Here is a 12,834-nt window from a genome sequence, read left to right as displayed (position 1 = left end):
AAGCGATCAACACGCGGACGAGGACGAGAACGCAAGCCATAAGTAGGCTGAGACGAGGATGACGGCACAACCAGAGAGGCATCCACAGAACGTGAACGACAAGTGTAACACTGAGGAAAAGATGGAACAATGGAAGGAGGAATCGCTAAAATAGAATCGGAGAGTGGCGACGAAGAAGTCACCGGAGATGAAGGTGTAGAATCCGGTGACATGCTAGACGAGGAGACCGTGGAAGATGGTGGCGACAAATCGACTGGAGGTGGAGAAGCAGAGGGAGCGGAATGAGTAGGCAAAGGCTCGACAAGTGTGATAGGCGTGTCAGGAAAAGTGAGAAAAGAGATATCCTCCACTAAAAAAGTCGAGGAAGATGAGCGTGGGTAGAAGGGACGAGACTCATCAAAAGTCACATCCCGAGAGATACGTATCCGACGACCGATAGGATCCCAACAACGATAGCCCTTATGCTCATCACTATAGCCTAATAAGACACACTTAACAGACTGAGCGGTCAGTTTGGTGCGTTCGCGGGGGGCAAGAAGAACATAACAAACACAACCAAACAAGCGAAGCGTCGAATAATCGGGAGACCGATCAAAAAGACGCTCGAAAGGAACACCACCCTGTAGAGCAGCGGAAGGATGGAAATTGATGAGATAGGTGGAGGTGGAGACGGCCTCAGCCCAAAAATGAGGTGGGAGAGAGGCAGCAATCATCAATGCACGAGCCGTCTCAAGAAGATGACGATGCTTGCGCTCGGCCACGCCATGCTGAGCGTGAGCACCAGGACAAGAGAATTGAGAGAGAGTCCCTTGCTCAGTAAGAACACAACGCAACATCTTAGAGATATACTCGCCAGCGGAGTCAGCACGGAACACACGAATGGGAGAAGAGAACTGAGTATGAACCATGGCAGCAAAACGCTTATAAATGGACAACACCTCACTACAGAAGTCAAGAAATAAAGACATGTGTAACGAGAGAAGTCATCTATGAAAATAATATAGTATTTGTGACCCCCTTTCGAAGCGAAGGGAGCCGGACCCCATACATCGGAATGAACTAAATCAAAAGGACGCTTAGACACTGACTCACTATGTGGATATGGTAACTGAATCTGCTTGCCAAGACGACAACCCTGACACTCTAAAGAGGCATCTCCTGAGACAGACCCCAGAAGACCTCGACGAACTAACGACGACAAACGAGAACCACATAGATGACCAAGTGGATGATGCCACTGCTAGAAGGAACCAGTAGCCGAGGCGACAAAAGCGGAAGAACTGGCGATAGAGTGGGCAGCGGAAGGAACATGAAGCCAGTCCAACTCCCAAAGACCCTCAGAATCACGGCGGCGAGGACCAGCCCCAACCAAAGTGTGTGTGCGACGGTCCTGAACAGAACAAGAGTCAAGGTCAAGGATGACACGACAACCACAATCAGCAAGTTGACCAGCGGAAAACAAATTCATGGTAAGTCGAGGAATATGAGCAAAATTAGGAACAGAATAAGAAGGAGTGGTAAGAGTGCCTCTACTAACGACAGGAAGGGGAGTACCATCAGCGGTTAGGACATGAAGAGGAGAATCAAGTGATTGAAGAGAGGACAGAGTGGAATAATTAGAAGTCATATGGAAGGAAGCTCCAGAGTCCAGAACCCATGGGGATGTACCTGACTGTGTAGAAGGTGGTTGCTCAGTGCGGGAAGCCTCAGTCACAGAACCAGCAGTACCCGTCGAGGAAGAACCCAAAGGAGCGAGCAGACGCTTAAGTCTCAGAATATCCTGCTCAGTCAAAGCGATGGCTGAAGCTGTCAAGGTAGATGACGAGGTCTCTGTAGATGATGAGCGCGCCTTGCGCAAGTGTTTCTTCTTCGTGTAGCACTTGGACTCAATGTGACCATCATGTTGCAGTAGCCACAATGTGGACGGGGCCGACCTGAGCCTCTAGAAGGTTTGGGCAAGAGCGGTGGAGCACTCGAGCGAGAAGGGGTCGGTGCAGCAGATGGCTTAGAAGTAGCCCGAGAAGCGAGTAGCGAGGGAACCTCCAGCAAACCAGCACCACGTAAGCGAGTCTCCTCAGCACGAATCTCACAAAGCGCCTCCATGAGAGAGATATGGCCACGAGCAAACAACTGAGCACGCCGGGGCTCGAACTCCTTACGGAGCCGAGACAGGAACTCGTAGACGCGATGAAACTCCAAATCGGCCTGGACAGCCTGGCAACAGGGGCAAGTACGACAACCAGCACTGCGGAGAGAATCAAGCTGGCGCCAGATAGCAGAACACTGTGCATAGAAGTCATCAACACTGGAGTCACCCTGCTGAAGAGCATGCTCCTGACGGACCATAGAGAGGTATAAGGCATCACCCGAGGGCTCATAGCACTGACGAAGGCGAGTCCACATCTCAAACACAATAGGGAGGCCCAGAAACTCAGAGGCAAACTGAGGCAGAACGCTAGCAGTGAGAATAGCTGCAACACGAGCATCATCGGCAAGCCATTGGGTGTAAGCAGACAGAGCACCATGATACATCTGAAGGGCCTCCTCATAAGCCAAAGCCTTCTCATCATAAGTACGGATAGCGGCCTCATCAGCAAGCTTAGTCGTATCCTTTGCAGCCTAAGAAGCATCCGCAGGAAGAGCCGGTGGGGTCGGCGGAGTGGGAGCCACGGGAGGAACCGGGCATGGCGGACAATAGACCTCGCGAGAAAGAAAACCCCATAGGCGGATGCCACGCATGTGAATGCGCATGAAGCCAATGAACTCGGTGTAATTAGTGCCATCAAAGATCACCAGACAACGAGGAACAGCAACGTAGCCGGATGAAGCAGACATTTTTTTCTCTCTTTTTTTTACTCAGTCAACGAACCGCGTCACACAGCAGGACTCGATCTGGGACAACCTCGGATGTGATCTGGTGATGATGTGTCAGGACCCCGATCCTAAGCCATAGGAATCCGGCCTGTAACACATCGCATCCCTTTGCGGTCTCATGCACGGTTAACTCCACGGCAGCAGCCTTACCTTAGCCGGGACCGTTTGCGTCTTTTGACTCACGTATGCAATAGTGTTGCTAGCATTCCAATGTCAAAGAACCCGGATCAACATGTCTAGTCATAAACCAAAGTGGCAGTACCGCACATGGACAGGCATACATGACCCAACAAAGCAGGTGTCGGTCATCAGCGAAGGTAGACGAGTCGTAGCATGCTACAAGGACTCCATTACATCGCGTGACATTTCCCCAAAGGGTACAGACACAGCAGCTAAGAAGGACACATGCCGGTCAACCAATGTGTCCGGAGCAGTAGCGAACTACCAAGGCTCATTGGATCACAAAGGGGCATTTCCTTGTAAGGAGTGCTACTAAAGTTCACGACTAAGTAATCGAACCCCATACATATCAAGTATGACACACGTACGCATGGCATACCAATATGTATAGATACATCGATGGCATCACAACATAACCATAAACATACCAGCTTTATTTAAAAGGCTCGGAAGAGCCACACATATAATATTACACATTAAGGGTCTCACGACCCATAATAGTAGTCATTCAGTTACAAGCCAGCGGAAGAGTTTAAACTGTCTGAGTACAGACAGGGCAACTAGAAGGCACATGGCCTGTCTATACTACAGATCCAACGTAGGGCCAGATCGTAGCTGGGACACCAGCTACTCGTCGTCGTCGATGTCTACGAAGAACCCTCCATTACGGTCATTAGCAGCCTCTGCAACATTTATTAAACAAACATGAATACGAAGGTACTCAGCAAGACTTTAGGATAACTAACTACTCATGCAAGGTATCAAAAGGTATTGTGGGGTTTCATGCGGAAAGCCAGCATTTGACTCGTGGCTAGACAGCTTGCATTTTTAAATAATTTTGACAACTTGATTTCTCGCACACGAGTCCACTAACACCACAACAATACACTATCGTGGAATCATTCCATCTTCGTACGAAAATGCCGTCCACGACACTCACGCTTATCTTGACAATTTTATGAGTAGCCATTTAAGTTATCTATGAACAACAGATGTCTCCAAGTAGTACATATCCGCGGACGCGGCTATTCGAATAGATCATAACCCTGCAGGGGTGTACTTCGTCACACACGCTCTCGCCACTTATCGCCATGTGCACGTCATGCACCTAGGCAACCTTCAAGCGGAAGCCCAGCGAGGGAGTCGGCCACGATCGTTAACCACACTAGTACCTAGTCCAGGTTTATCGCCTATCTAAGAGTAACCCGTACGAAAGTCCGGCCGGGGTTTCCGCCACGGCCTCAAACGATGTGCGCGGGGTTCCCAAGCCCACCATCCGGGTGCCACTTGGTACACCGTGCCACTGCCTACCGCATCACAGCCCACCTCTCAGGTCAGCACCATGCACGGCCTCCAGCATTACTATAAACACCAGAAACTACTTGCAACTCCTGGACTGAGTACTACGCGGTTAATAGGCCGAGCGGGGTCATATTTCAGGGCCCAGCATGTGGTAGTATCTAGTCTTGGATTACATACACGGAACTCAGTTCCTAAGGACGGTTCCAATGAAACAACCCGCCATGTACTCCTACACAGCCTTTCACCGGTACCTTTACCAAATCAGGTTCAACACACAACCTTTACTTACCAAACACATTCTCACAATTCTGTTCATCTCCCAGATGACAGACCATACACAACTCTAAGGATAGCATGCATAGCAGGATAAGGCACATCATAGCTCAGGCAACTACCAGGTATGCTAGGTTGCAAGGTTCGGCTATTTACTGTGACAAGGTTAGGTCATGCAAAGGAAGTGGGTTCAACTAACGTGGCAAAAGCAGTTGTAGCATTTGATCCTAATGCAATAAATAAGTGCAGGAGCAAGAACATGGGAATTATCGGGATGATCAAAAGGGTTGCTTGCCTTGTTGCTCAGAGGAGGGACAATATCCGTCAGACGGATATTCGGTGGAATCCGGGGGTGCAGAGCCTACCGAAATGAATGGCAACATTCAATAACAATCATATGCAATCAAAATGATGCATGAGCATGGCATGAGAATGCAAGGTGATAAGTTATTATAATCAATATGTATTAGGTTTAGAGTTGATTTGAATCACATTCGAATATCAATTCAAATGAGGAAGTCTCGGATACCGGTTTAATTGATTCGACCTGATGCTCAGATCAACTTGATGTTGGCATGCATGAGATGTCATGTTAAGGTACTGATTTGTAATTAGGACAGTGTGTGATCATGGCATTCATAATGAAATTTGAATATTTTCCAAATTCCATTTATAAAGTAATTATAAGAGTTGAATTATTCATTATTCTACATGTTAGGGTTCTCTAACTTTTTCAAACATGGTTGAAAATAGCATATTCAGATTCCTTGAATTTTTCTGATACTTTTTCATATATAAATTATTTTCATTGGAGTTACAGATTAATTTCTATGAATTTTTGAAGTTTTAAACATTTCTGGAATTATTTTTATACTGGAAAATACTTTTATTGCATCAGCATGACATCAGCAGGTCCATCTGGCCGTTGAAAGTCAAACCTGACCAGTGGGACCCACTGGTCAGTCTCTCTGGTCAAATTTAGATTAAGTTTAAACTTAATTAACTGATTAACCTTACTGGACCCACATGTCAGTGACTGATTAATTTATTTGATTTATTTTTATTAACTTTAAACGTGCCAGAGGCTGGCCCCACCGGTCAGTGGCTCAGGCCAGCCGAGATCCACCGGCGGCGAGGTCGTCCTCGCCAGCGGGGAGCCTCCGGCGAGCACCAGAACCTCGGGGGGGCTCGGAAATGGCGCACAGGGGGCCAAACACACGGCTGAGACCATGGAAGGAACGGCCACTCGATGGCGTGCACGATGGGACAAGCCCCAGGGACTGGGGTGGCCGGAATCAACGCCGGCGACGAGCTTGGCGGCGACCAAGTTCGGTCATCGTCGAGGCCATCGGATACGGGGTCAAAACGCTCGGGGTTGGGCACCTATCGCATCTACACGACGCCCTGAGGCTGTTGGTAGCCTCAGACGGACCAACACTTGACCGGAGGGTTACCAGCGACGAGCTGCAGCAGCGGTCCTCGTCGGGCTCCGGTGAAACTAGGGCTAGAGGAGGGGATCGACGGGGAAAACTTAGGGGAAATGATCGCATGCTCACAGGGAGGGCAGAGCAGGGCTTAGACGGCTCGGGGAAGGCCTCGGGGCGACGAATCGAGCAGAGCTCGCCGGCGGCCGAAGGTTGAAGACGACGGTGCCGTGGGCGTTGCAGGGCTCGGGGAAGCTTCGTCTTCTGTAGGGAGGACCAGACCGACGAGGCGGAGCTAACGGCGTGCTCTGAGAGGGGATCCTATGGCTAGGGGCACGGGTAGCTCGAGCTTTGCTCGGCTCCAATGGCGGCAGAAGGGGGAGGAGAGATCCGAGAAGAGGGGGAAGAACTGACGCTGGGAATGGATAGCGGTGGCCTCGGGGAGCTTATCCCCGGCCTTGCCAGCGCGAGGCGGCGGCCAGGCAGGCACACAGGTGCGTGGCCGCGCCGGAGAAGGCGGCGGCCACCTCCTGCTCCTACTGGCGCGAGGGAGGAGACGACTCAGGGAGATGGGCCGGGCCAGGCTAGGCAACAGGTAACCTCTTTTCCATTTCCTTCTGTTTTATTTCTGTTTTAATTTCTGACATTGATTTGCTATTTATTTCAGCTCCAAAACAAATTGCAAAAACTATGTTAAGCACCCTAGAATATTTGTTGGAATATTTCCAACCATTCCTAAAGTTTTCAGCATTTTTTAAAATTTATAGTTTCTGATTTCAAATTTAAAATTTGAAACCAGTGGCTTTTTGCATTAATTTAAAATGCTTAAAGTGTCAAGAAAATAGTTTTCTCCAATGCTCATTTACTTTCATGATTTATCAGAAAGTTTGAACATTTCTTCAGGCCATTTTGGGTTCATTGATTTTAACTAATTTGAGATTTCCTTTGTTTAAAGAAGTGGCTATGGTTTGAGTTTTTCCCTTTGCCATTTTCTTGTTCTTGTTGACAAATTCTTAGATGCAATGCAAAGAAGACATGAGCACAAGACTAACTTGCTTAAGGGGTCAGGGATGTGACAACTCACCCCCACTCAAAAGAATCTCGTCCCGAGATTTAGAAGTCGTCGGGAATAACGCAGGATATTCAAGTCGGAGACGATCCTCTCTTTCCCAAGTTGCCTCCTTTTCGGAATGATTTGACCATTGAACTTTAAGAAACTTGAGGTTTCGACGTCGAGTGGTACGCTCAGCTTGATCAAGAATACGCACGGGGTATTCTCGGTATGAAAGGTTATCTTGGAGATCAAGCGTTTCGTGGTCCACTTCGCGGATAGGATCCGAAAAGCAACGCCTGAGTTGCGAGACGTGGAAAACATCATGAACCTTGGAAAGATGCGGAGGAAGTTCCAACTGGTAGGCAACTTCTCCTCGTTTGGCAAGAATGCGAAAAGGACCAATGTGACGAGGAGCCAATTTGCCCTTGATACCGAATCGATGGGTACCCTTCAAAGGTGTAACCTGAAGGTAAGCCTTCTCGTCAACTTCAAAGGTCACAGCCTTATGATGACGATCATATTGGCTCTTTTGACGAGACTGGGCTGTTTTCAACTTTTCACGAATAATGCGAACCTGCTCTTCTGCATCCTGGATCATATCCGGGCCAAAGAGTTGCCTCTCTCCGGTTTCTGACCAATTTAGAGGTGTTCGACATCTTCGTCCATAGAGAACTTCAAAAGGGGCTTTGTCCAAGCTTGATTGGTAACTATTACTATAAGCGAATTCGGCGAATGCAAGACACTTCTCCCAATTCATCCCGAACGATATAACACAAGCTCGGAGCATATCTTCTAGAATTTGATTCACTCTTTCTACTTGACCACTTGATTGGGGATGGAAAGCAGTGCTAAAAGATAGGTGAGTCCCCATGGCATTCTGAAAACTTTCCCAGAAGCGAGAAGTAAAGATACTTCCACGTTCCGAGTTAATCTCCAGGGGAACACCATGAAGAGACACTATTCGAGAGATATATAACTCTGCGAGCTGGCTAGCTTTTATACTCTCACGAACATTAAGAAAATGAGCCACTTTGGAAAGACGGTCAATGACCACAAAGATAGCATTATTCCCTTTCTTGGTCTTGGGAAATCCGGTAATGAAATCCATGCTAACTTTATCCCATTTCCATTCAGGAATAGCTAGAGGTTGAAGGGTGCCAGCAGGCCTTTGATGTTCTGCCTTAACTCAACGACAAACGTCGCAGTTAGCAACGAACTCAGCAATTTCTCTCTTCATCCTAGTCCACCAGAACCTTTGGCTTCGGTCCTGATACATCTTAGTACTACCGGGATGAATGGTGAGAGGAGAATCATGAGCCTCCTTAAGGATTAACTGCCTTAGATGTGGGTTCTTAGGAACCACTAAACGATTTTGGAAGAACACAACACCTTGATCGTTCATGGAAAATTCTTTAGCGTTTCCGCAAAAAATATTCTCCTTGATCCGTGATATACCCTTGTCACGCTTTTGGCCAGCTATAATTTGATCCTTAAGAGTAGGCTTCGCCACTATGGTAGAAAGGAATCCTTGAGGAACAATATGAAGATTCAACTTTCGAAAGTCCTCATGGAGATGTGGTTGACCTTGTTGTAGCATCAAATTGTTACAATAAGATTTACGACTTAGCGCATCGGCCACAACATTGGCCTTCCCCGGGGTGTAAGTTATCCCTAAGTCGTAATCCGAGATCAACTCAACCCACCGTCTTTGCCTGAGATTCAAATCCGGCTGGGTGAAGATATATTTCAGAATTTGGTGATCAGTGAATATTTCGCAACGATTACCCAGAAGGTAATGTCGCCAGGTTTTTAGTGCATGAACCACAGCTGCAAGCTCAAGGTCATGTGTGGGATAATTATCCTCATGTGGACGCAACTGTCGAGATGCGTATGCGATCACATGACGATCTTGCATGAGAATGCAACCTAATCCTTGTCGCGAGGCGTCGCAATAGATAACAAAGTCCTTAGAAAAATCTGGTGGTAGCAACACGGGTGCGGAAGTAAGGCGTCTTTTCAGTTCCTGAAAGCTATGCTCACACTGTGGTGTCCACTCGAACTTTTTATCTTTCTTGAGGAGTTCAGTTAGAGGCTTTTCAACCTTGGAGAAATTCTCGACAAAGCGGCGACAATAGCTCGCTAGACCAAGAAAACTCCTAACTTGCTTAACCGATTCAGGTTGAGTCCAATCAAGGACAGCTTGAACTCTCTCGGGATTGACAGCAATACCCTTACCAGAGATTACGTGTCCTAGATAGGTCACTTCTGGTAACCAAAATTCACATTTTGAAAATTTGGCATAAAGGCGATGCTCTCGAAGTTTCATCAATACCATCCTTAGATGCTCGGCATGTTCTTGTTCATTCTTCGAGTAGATGAGAATATCATCGAGGTATACCACGACGAATTTATCCAAATACTCCATGAAGATTGAGTTCATGAGTCGAGAGAAGGTGGCTGGGGCATTGGTTAAACCGAAGGACATAACGGTGTACTCATATTGGCCATAACGAGTAACAAAGGCCGTTTTTGGAATGTCCCCGTTCTTAATCTTGATTTGATGGTATCCCAACCTCAAATCCATTTTGGAGAAGACTGAGGATCCAGCGAGCTGATCGTACAGATCGTTGATCCTGGGGAGCGGATACTTGTTCTTTATGGTGACCATATTAACTGGTAGGTAATCTACAACCATCCGATCCGTTCTGTCTTTCTTCTTGACGAAGAGGATGGGACAAGCCCAAGGAGAAGAGCTAGGACGAATGAAACCCTTGTTCAAGGCCTCATCTAATTGCTTCTTAAGTTCGGCTAGCTCCAGGGGTGCCATCTTATATGGTCTTATGGCTATTGGGACAGTTCCATGAACAAGATCTATTACAAACTCTACATCTCTGTCAGGTGGAATTCCTGGCAGTTCCTCTGGAAAAACATCCGGGAAATCACGGACTATCGGAATGTCTTCAAGTTCCGGAAGAGGGTTGGCATTTAGGGAATAGAGTTGGCATTTGGCAACTCGAGTGGAGACATTTACTATCTCACCCGAGGAATGGGTAAGCTGGACATTTCTAGAATGAGTATCAATCTTGGCATAGTGAGCTGTCATCCAGTCCATGCCCAAGATGATATTAATATCCGAAGATTTCAAAGCTATCAATGAGGCTAGAAAAACTAGCCTGTCTACTAGAATTTCATTGTCATAGGTTATCCTAGAGGTTTGCCATTTACTACCAGGGGTTTGGACAACCAATGGGATTGGCATATCACAAAAAGACATGTTATGCAACTGTGCATAACTTTCTGAAATGAAGGAATGAGAAGACCCAGTGTCAAAGAGAACGGACGCTGGGTGATGATTAACAAGAAGCGTACCCAGCATGACGTAGGGATCCTGTGCAGCTTCTTCTGTTGACACATAGTTCACACGGCCACGTGCAGGAGTTGGCTTCACATAGTACGCTTTGCCCGACTTGGCCTGCCCGACGGACTTTCCGGGTTGCTTGGCACCCACATTCTGAGGACACTCACGGGAATAGTGCCCTGGTTCACCACACTTGTAGCATATCACCTGGTTGGCACGTGGTGCAGCATTGCTAGCTGGACCACCATAAGCTTTTGCTGGAGGGTTGGCCTGATTCGTCTGAGGCGCCACGTAGGATGGCCTCGGAGTATATCTTGGCGGCAGAGAACTGTTTGGAACCCACAGCCTGCGTTTTGGAAACGCGGAACTAGAAGACGAGCCAAAGTCACGGGAGTGCTTCCTTGTGGCTTCGAAGTCAGTATGACCAGTCTCGGCACTGATCGCTTTGTTGACCAGGGCTTGAAAGATTGCACACTCATGGAGGCGCAGATCACGACGCAACTCAGGGCTCAGACCCTTACGGAATCTTGCTTGCTTCTTGGCGTCAGTAGACACCTCCTCTGTTGCATAGCGGGCGAGGTTACCGAACTCGAGGCTATAGGCATCCACAGACAACTTGCCCTGAGTGAAGGCACATAACTCCTCTCTCTTTCTGTCCATCAGGCCCTCTGTAATATGGTGCAAACGAAAAGCTGCACTGAAGTCTACCCATGTGGCCACTGGTTCAGCGGGACGCATAGCTTCAAAGTTCTCCCACCATAGATTGGCGGGTCCTTCCAGGAAATACGCCGCAAAGCTCACCTTGTCGGCCTTAGACACATTCGCAGAGCGAATCTTGCGTGAGATGTTGCATAGCCAGTCATCAGCGTCGAGGGGATCGACGGAATGATGAAACTTTGGAGGATTCAACTTCACAAAGTCATTAAGGGACACTGCAGCATTCCTAGGCTGACGAGCCGTATTCTGCTCAATACGCTCTAACAGTCGATTGGTCTCCCTTTTGTTTCTTTCTGCCTCAAGCATCACTTCCACCAGAGAAGGCGGGTGAGGCAGGTCTTCCTGCGACGCTTGACTACCCTCGCCTTGCTCATGAGCAGGGGCACGGTTCAACCTGGTGAACACCATCCTGAAAATCAAACTCATAGCTTAGACCAACATCATATCAATACTAGCTATGGATTAAGAATGTACTGAACACACGGAATGCGGAAATGAATATCCGTACAGCATGGTAACAAGCAACTGCTATATATACACCATGGTTCATACACACCCTTACATGGTTCAGTACAAACTTACTCGAAGAGCAAACTACTGAAATTGTGAAACTACTCATCAGAGGCTTACAAGCTGCCTATACATTATTTATCTAGGCCTCCGGAGTTCATTTCACATTACATACATACTTCACAAGTCACGCAGGACTGTGGACGTACGGCTACTACCATGCTATCCTTCCGCTCACAGCTCAGGCATCCGCATAGAACATCTCATAGAGATTACCTCCATGACCTGGAAGCTCAACCTGCGGATCAGGAAACACTCTAGCCTGAGATCCCTGGGATCCATAAGGACACGGATGTGGCCTTGGTCCCCTGACTGGTGGTAAGAGGGGTCCCCGAAGAGGTGTGACTCCTCCTATAGCTGGCCAGTCAACGTGGGTCGGAAGATGGGTCCTAACAGGGTTCAGCATCTCCATCTCTCCATACCCTGTCTAGACTACCAGTGCCAGCTGCATCAAAGCTGTCCACAGACGGGCACGGGTAGCATAAAGCTCCATGCGGAGAGCACGAGCATCCCTGTCTTTGTTCTCTAGCATCTCAACAATGGACAGCAGTAGTGGATCCTCCATAGAAGAATCAAAATAGACTCCACTGAGGTATCCCTCTTCACCAGGCTGAGAGGCCGAAACATAGCAGAACTCTGAATTCTGCAGCAGTGCATGTCTCGCTCTCATAATGGTCAGCATTGAATAGGCAGCATCTTGTACTACCATGTCAAAAGTGACTCCCAACCCATAGGACCAATGGATTGGCTCCTCAGCTCCAGGGTAGTCTGGAAATACCCTAACAGTGCAGATGTACTGGCTCTGGTTGAAGTCTCGGTACTGTTCCTCCACTGTGTACTCGGGGTACCAGCGGTAACCGCACACCGACATCACCCTGACCAGCATGGCCGTATGACCCGGCACATCAATGCACCTGGTCAAACGTACCACCTGACGAGAAGGACGGCCAGGCATCTGTAATTAGAGAGTAATGCAAAAGCATTAGAGCTCCGAATGAAAAATTGGGCAGCATAACGGCTGTAAATGCTCAAAAACAAATTTTGAGACAACCCAAAAATGGAATAGCGTAACCACTCAACTA

Source organism: Hordeum vulgare, chromosome 6H (assembly GCF_904849725.1).
Source record: "Hordeum vulgare subsp. vulgare chromosome 6H, MorexV3_pseudomolecules_assembly, whole genome shotgun sequence".
In the NCBI taxonomy this organism is placed as follows: domain Eukaryota; kingdom Viridiplantae; phylum Streptophyta; class Magnoliopsida; order Poales; family Poaceae; genus Hordeum; species Hordeum vulgare.
The sequence above is the reverse complement of the archived record's forward strand: the minus strand, read 5'-3'. Positions refer to the sequence as shown.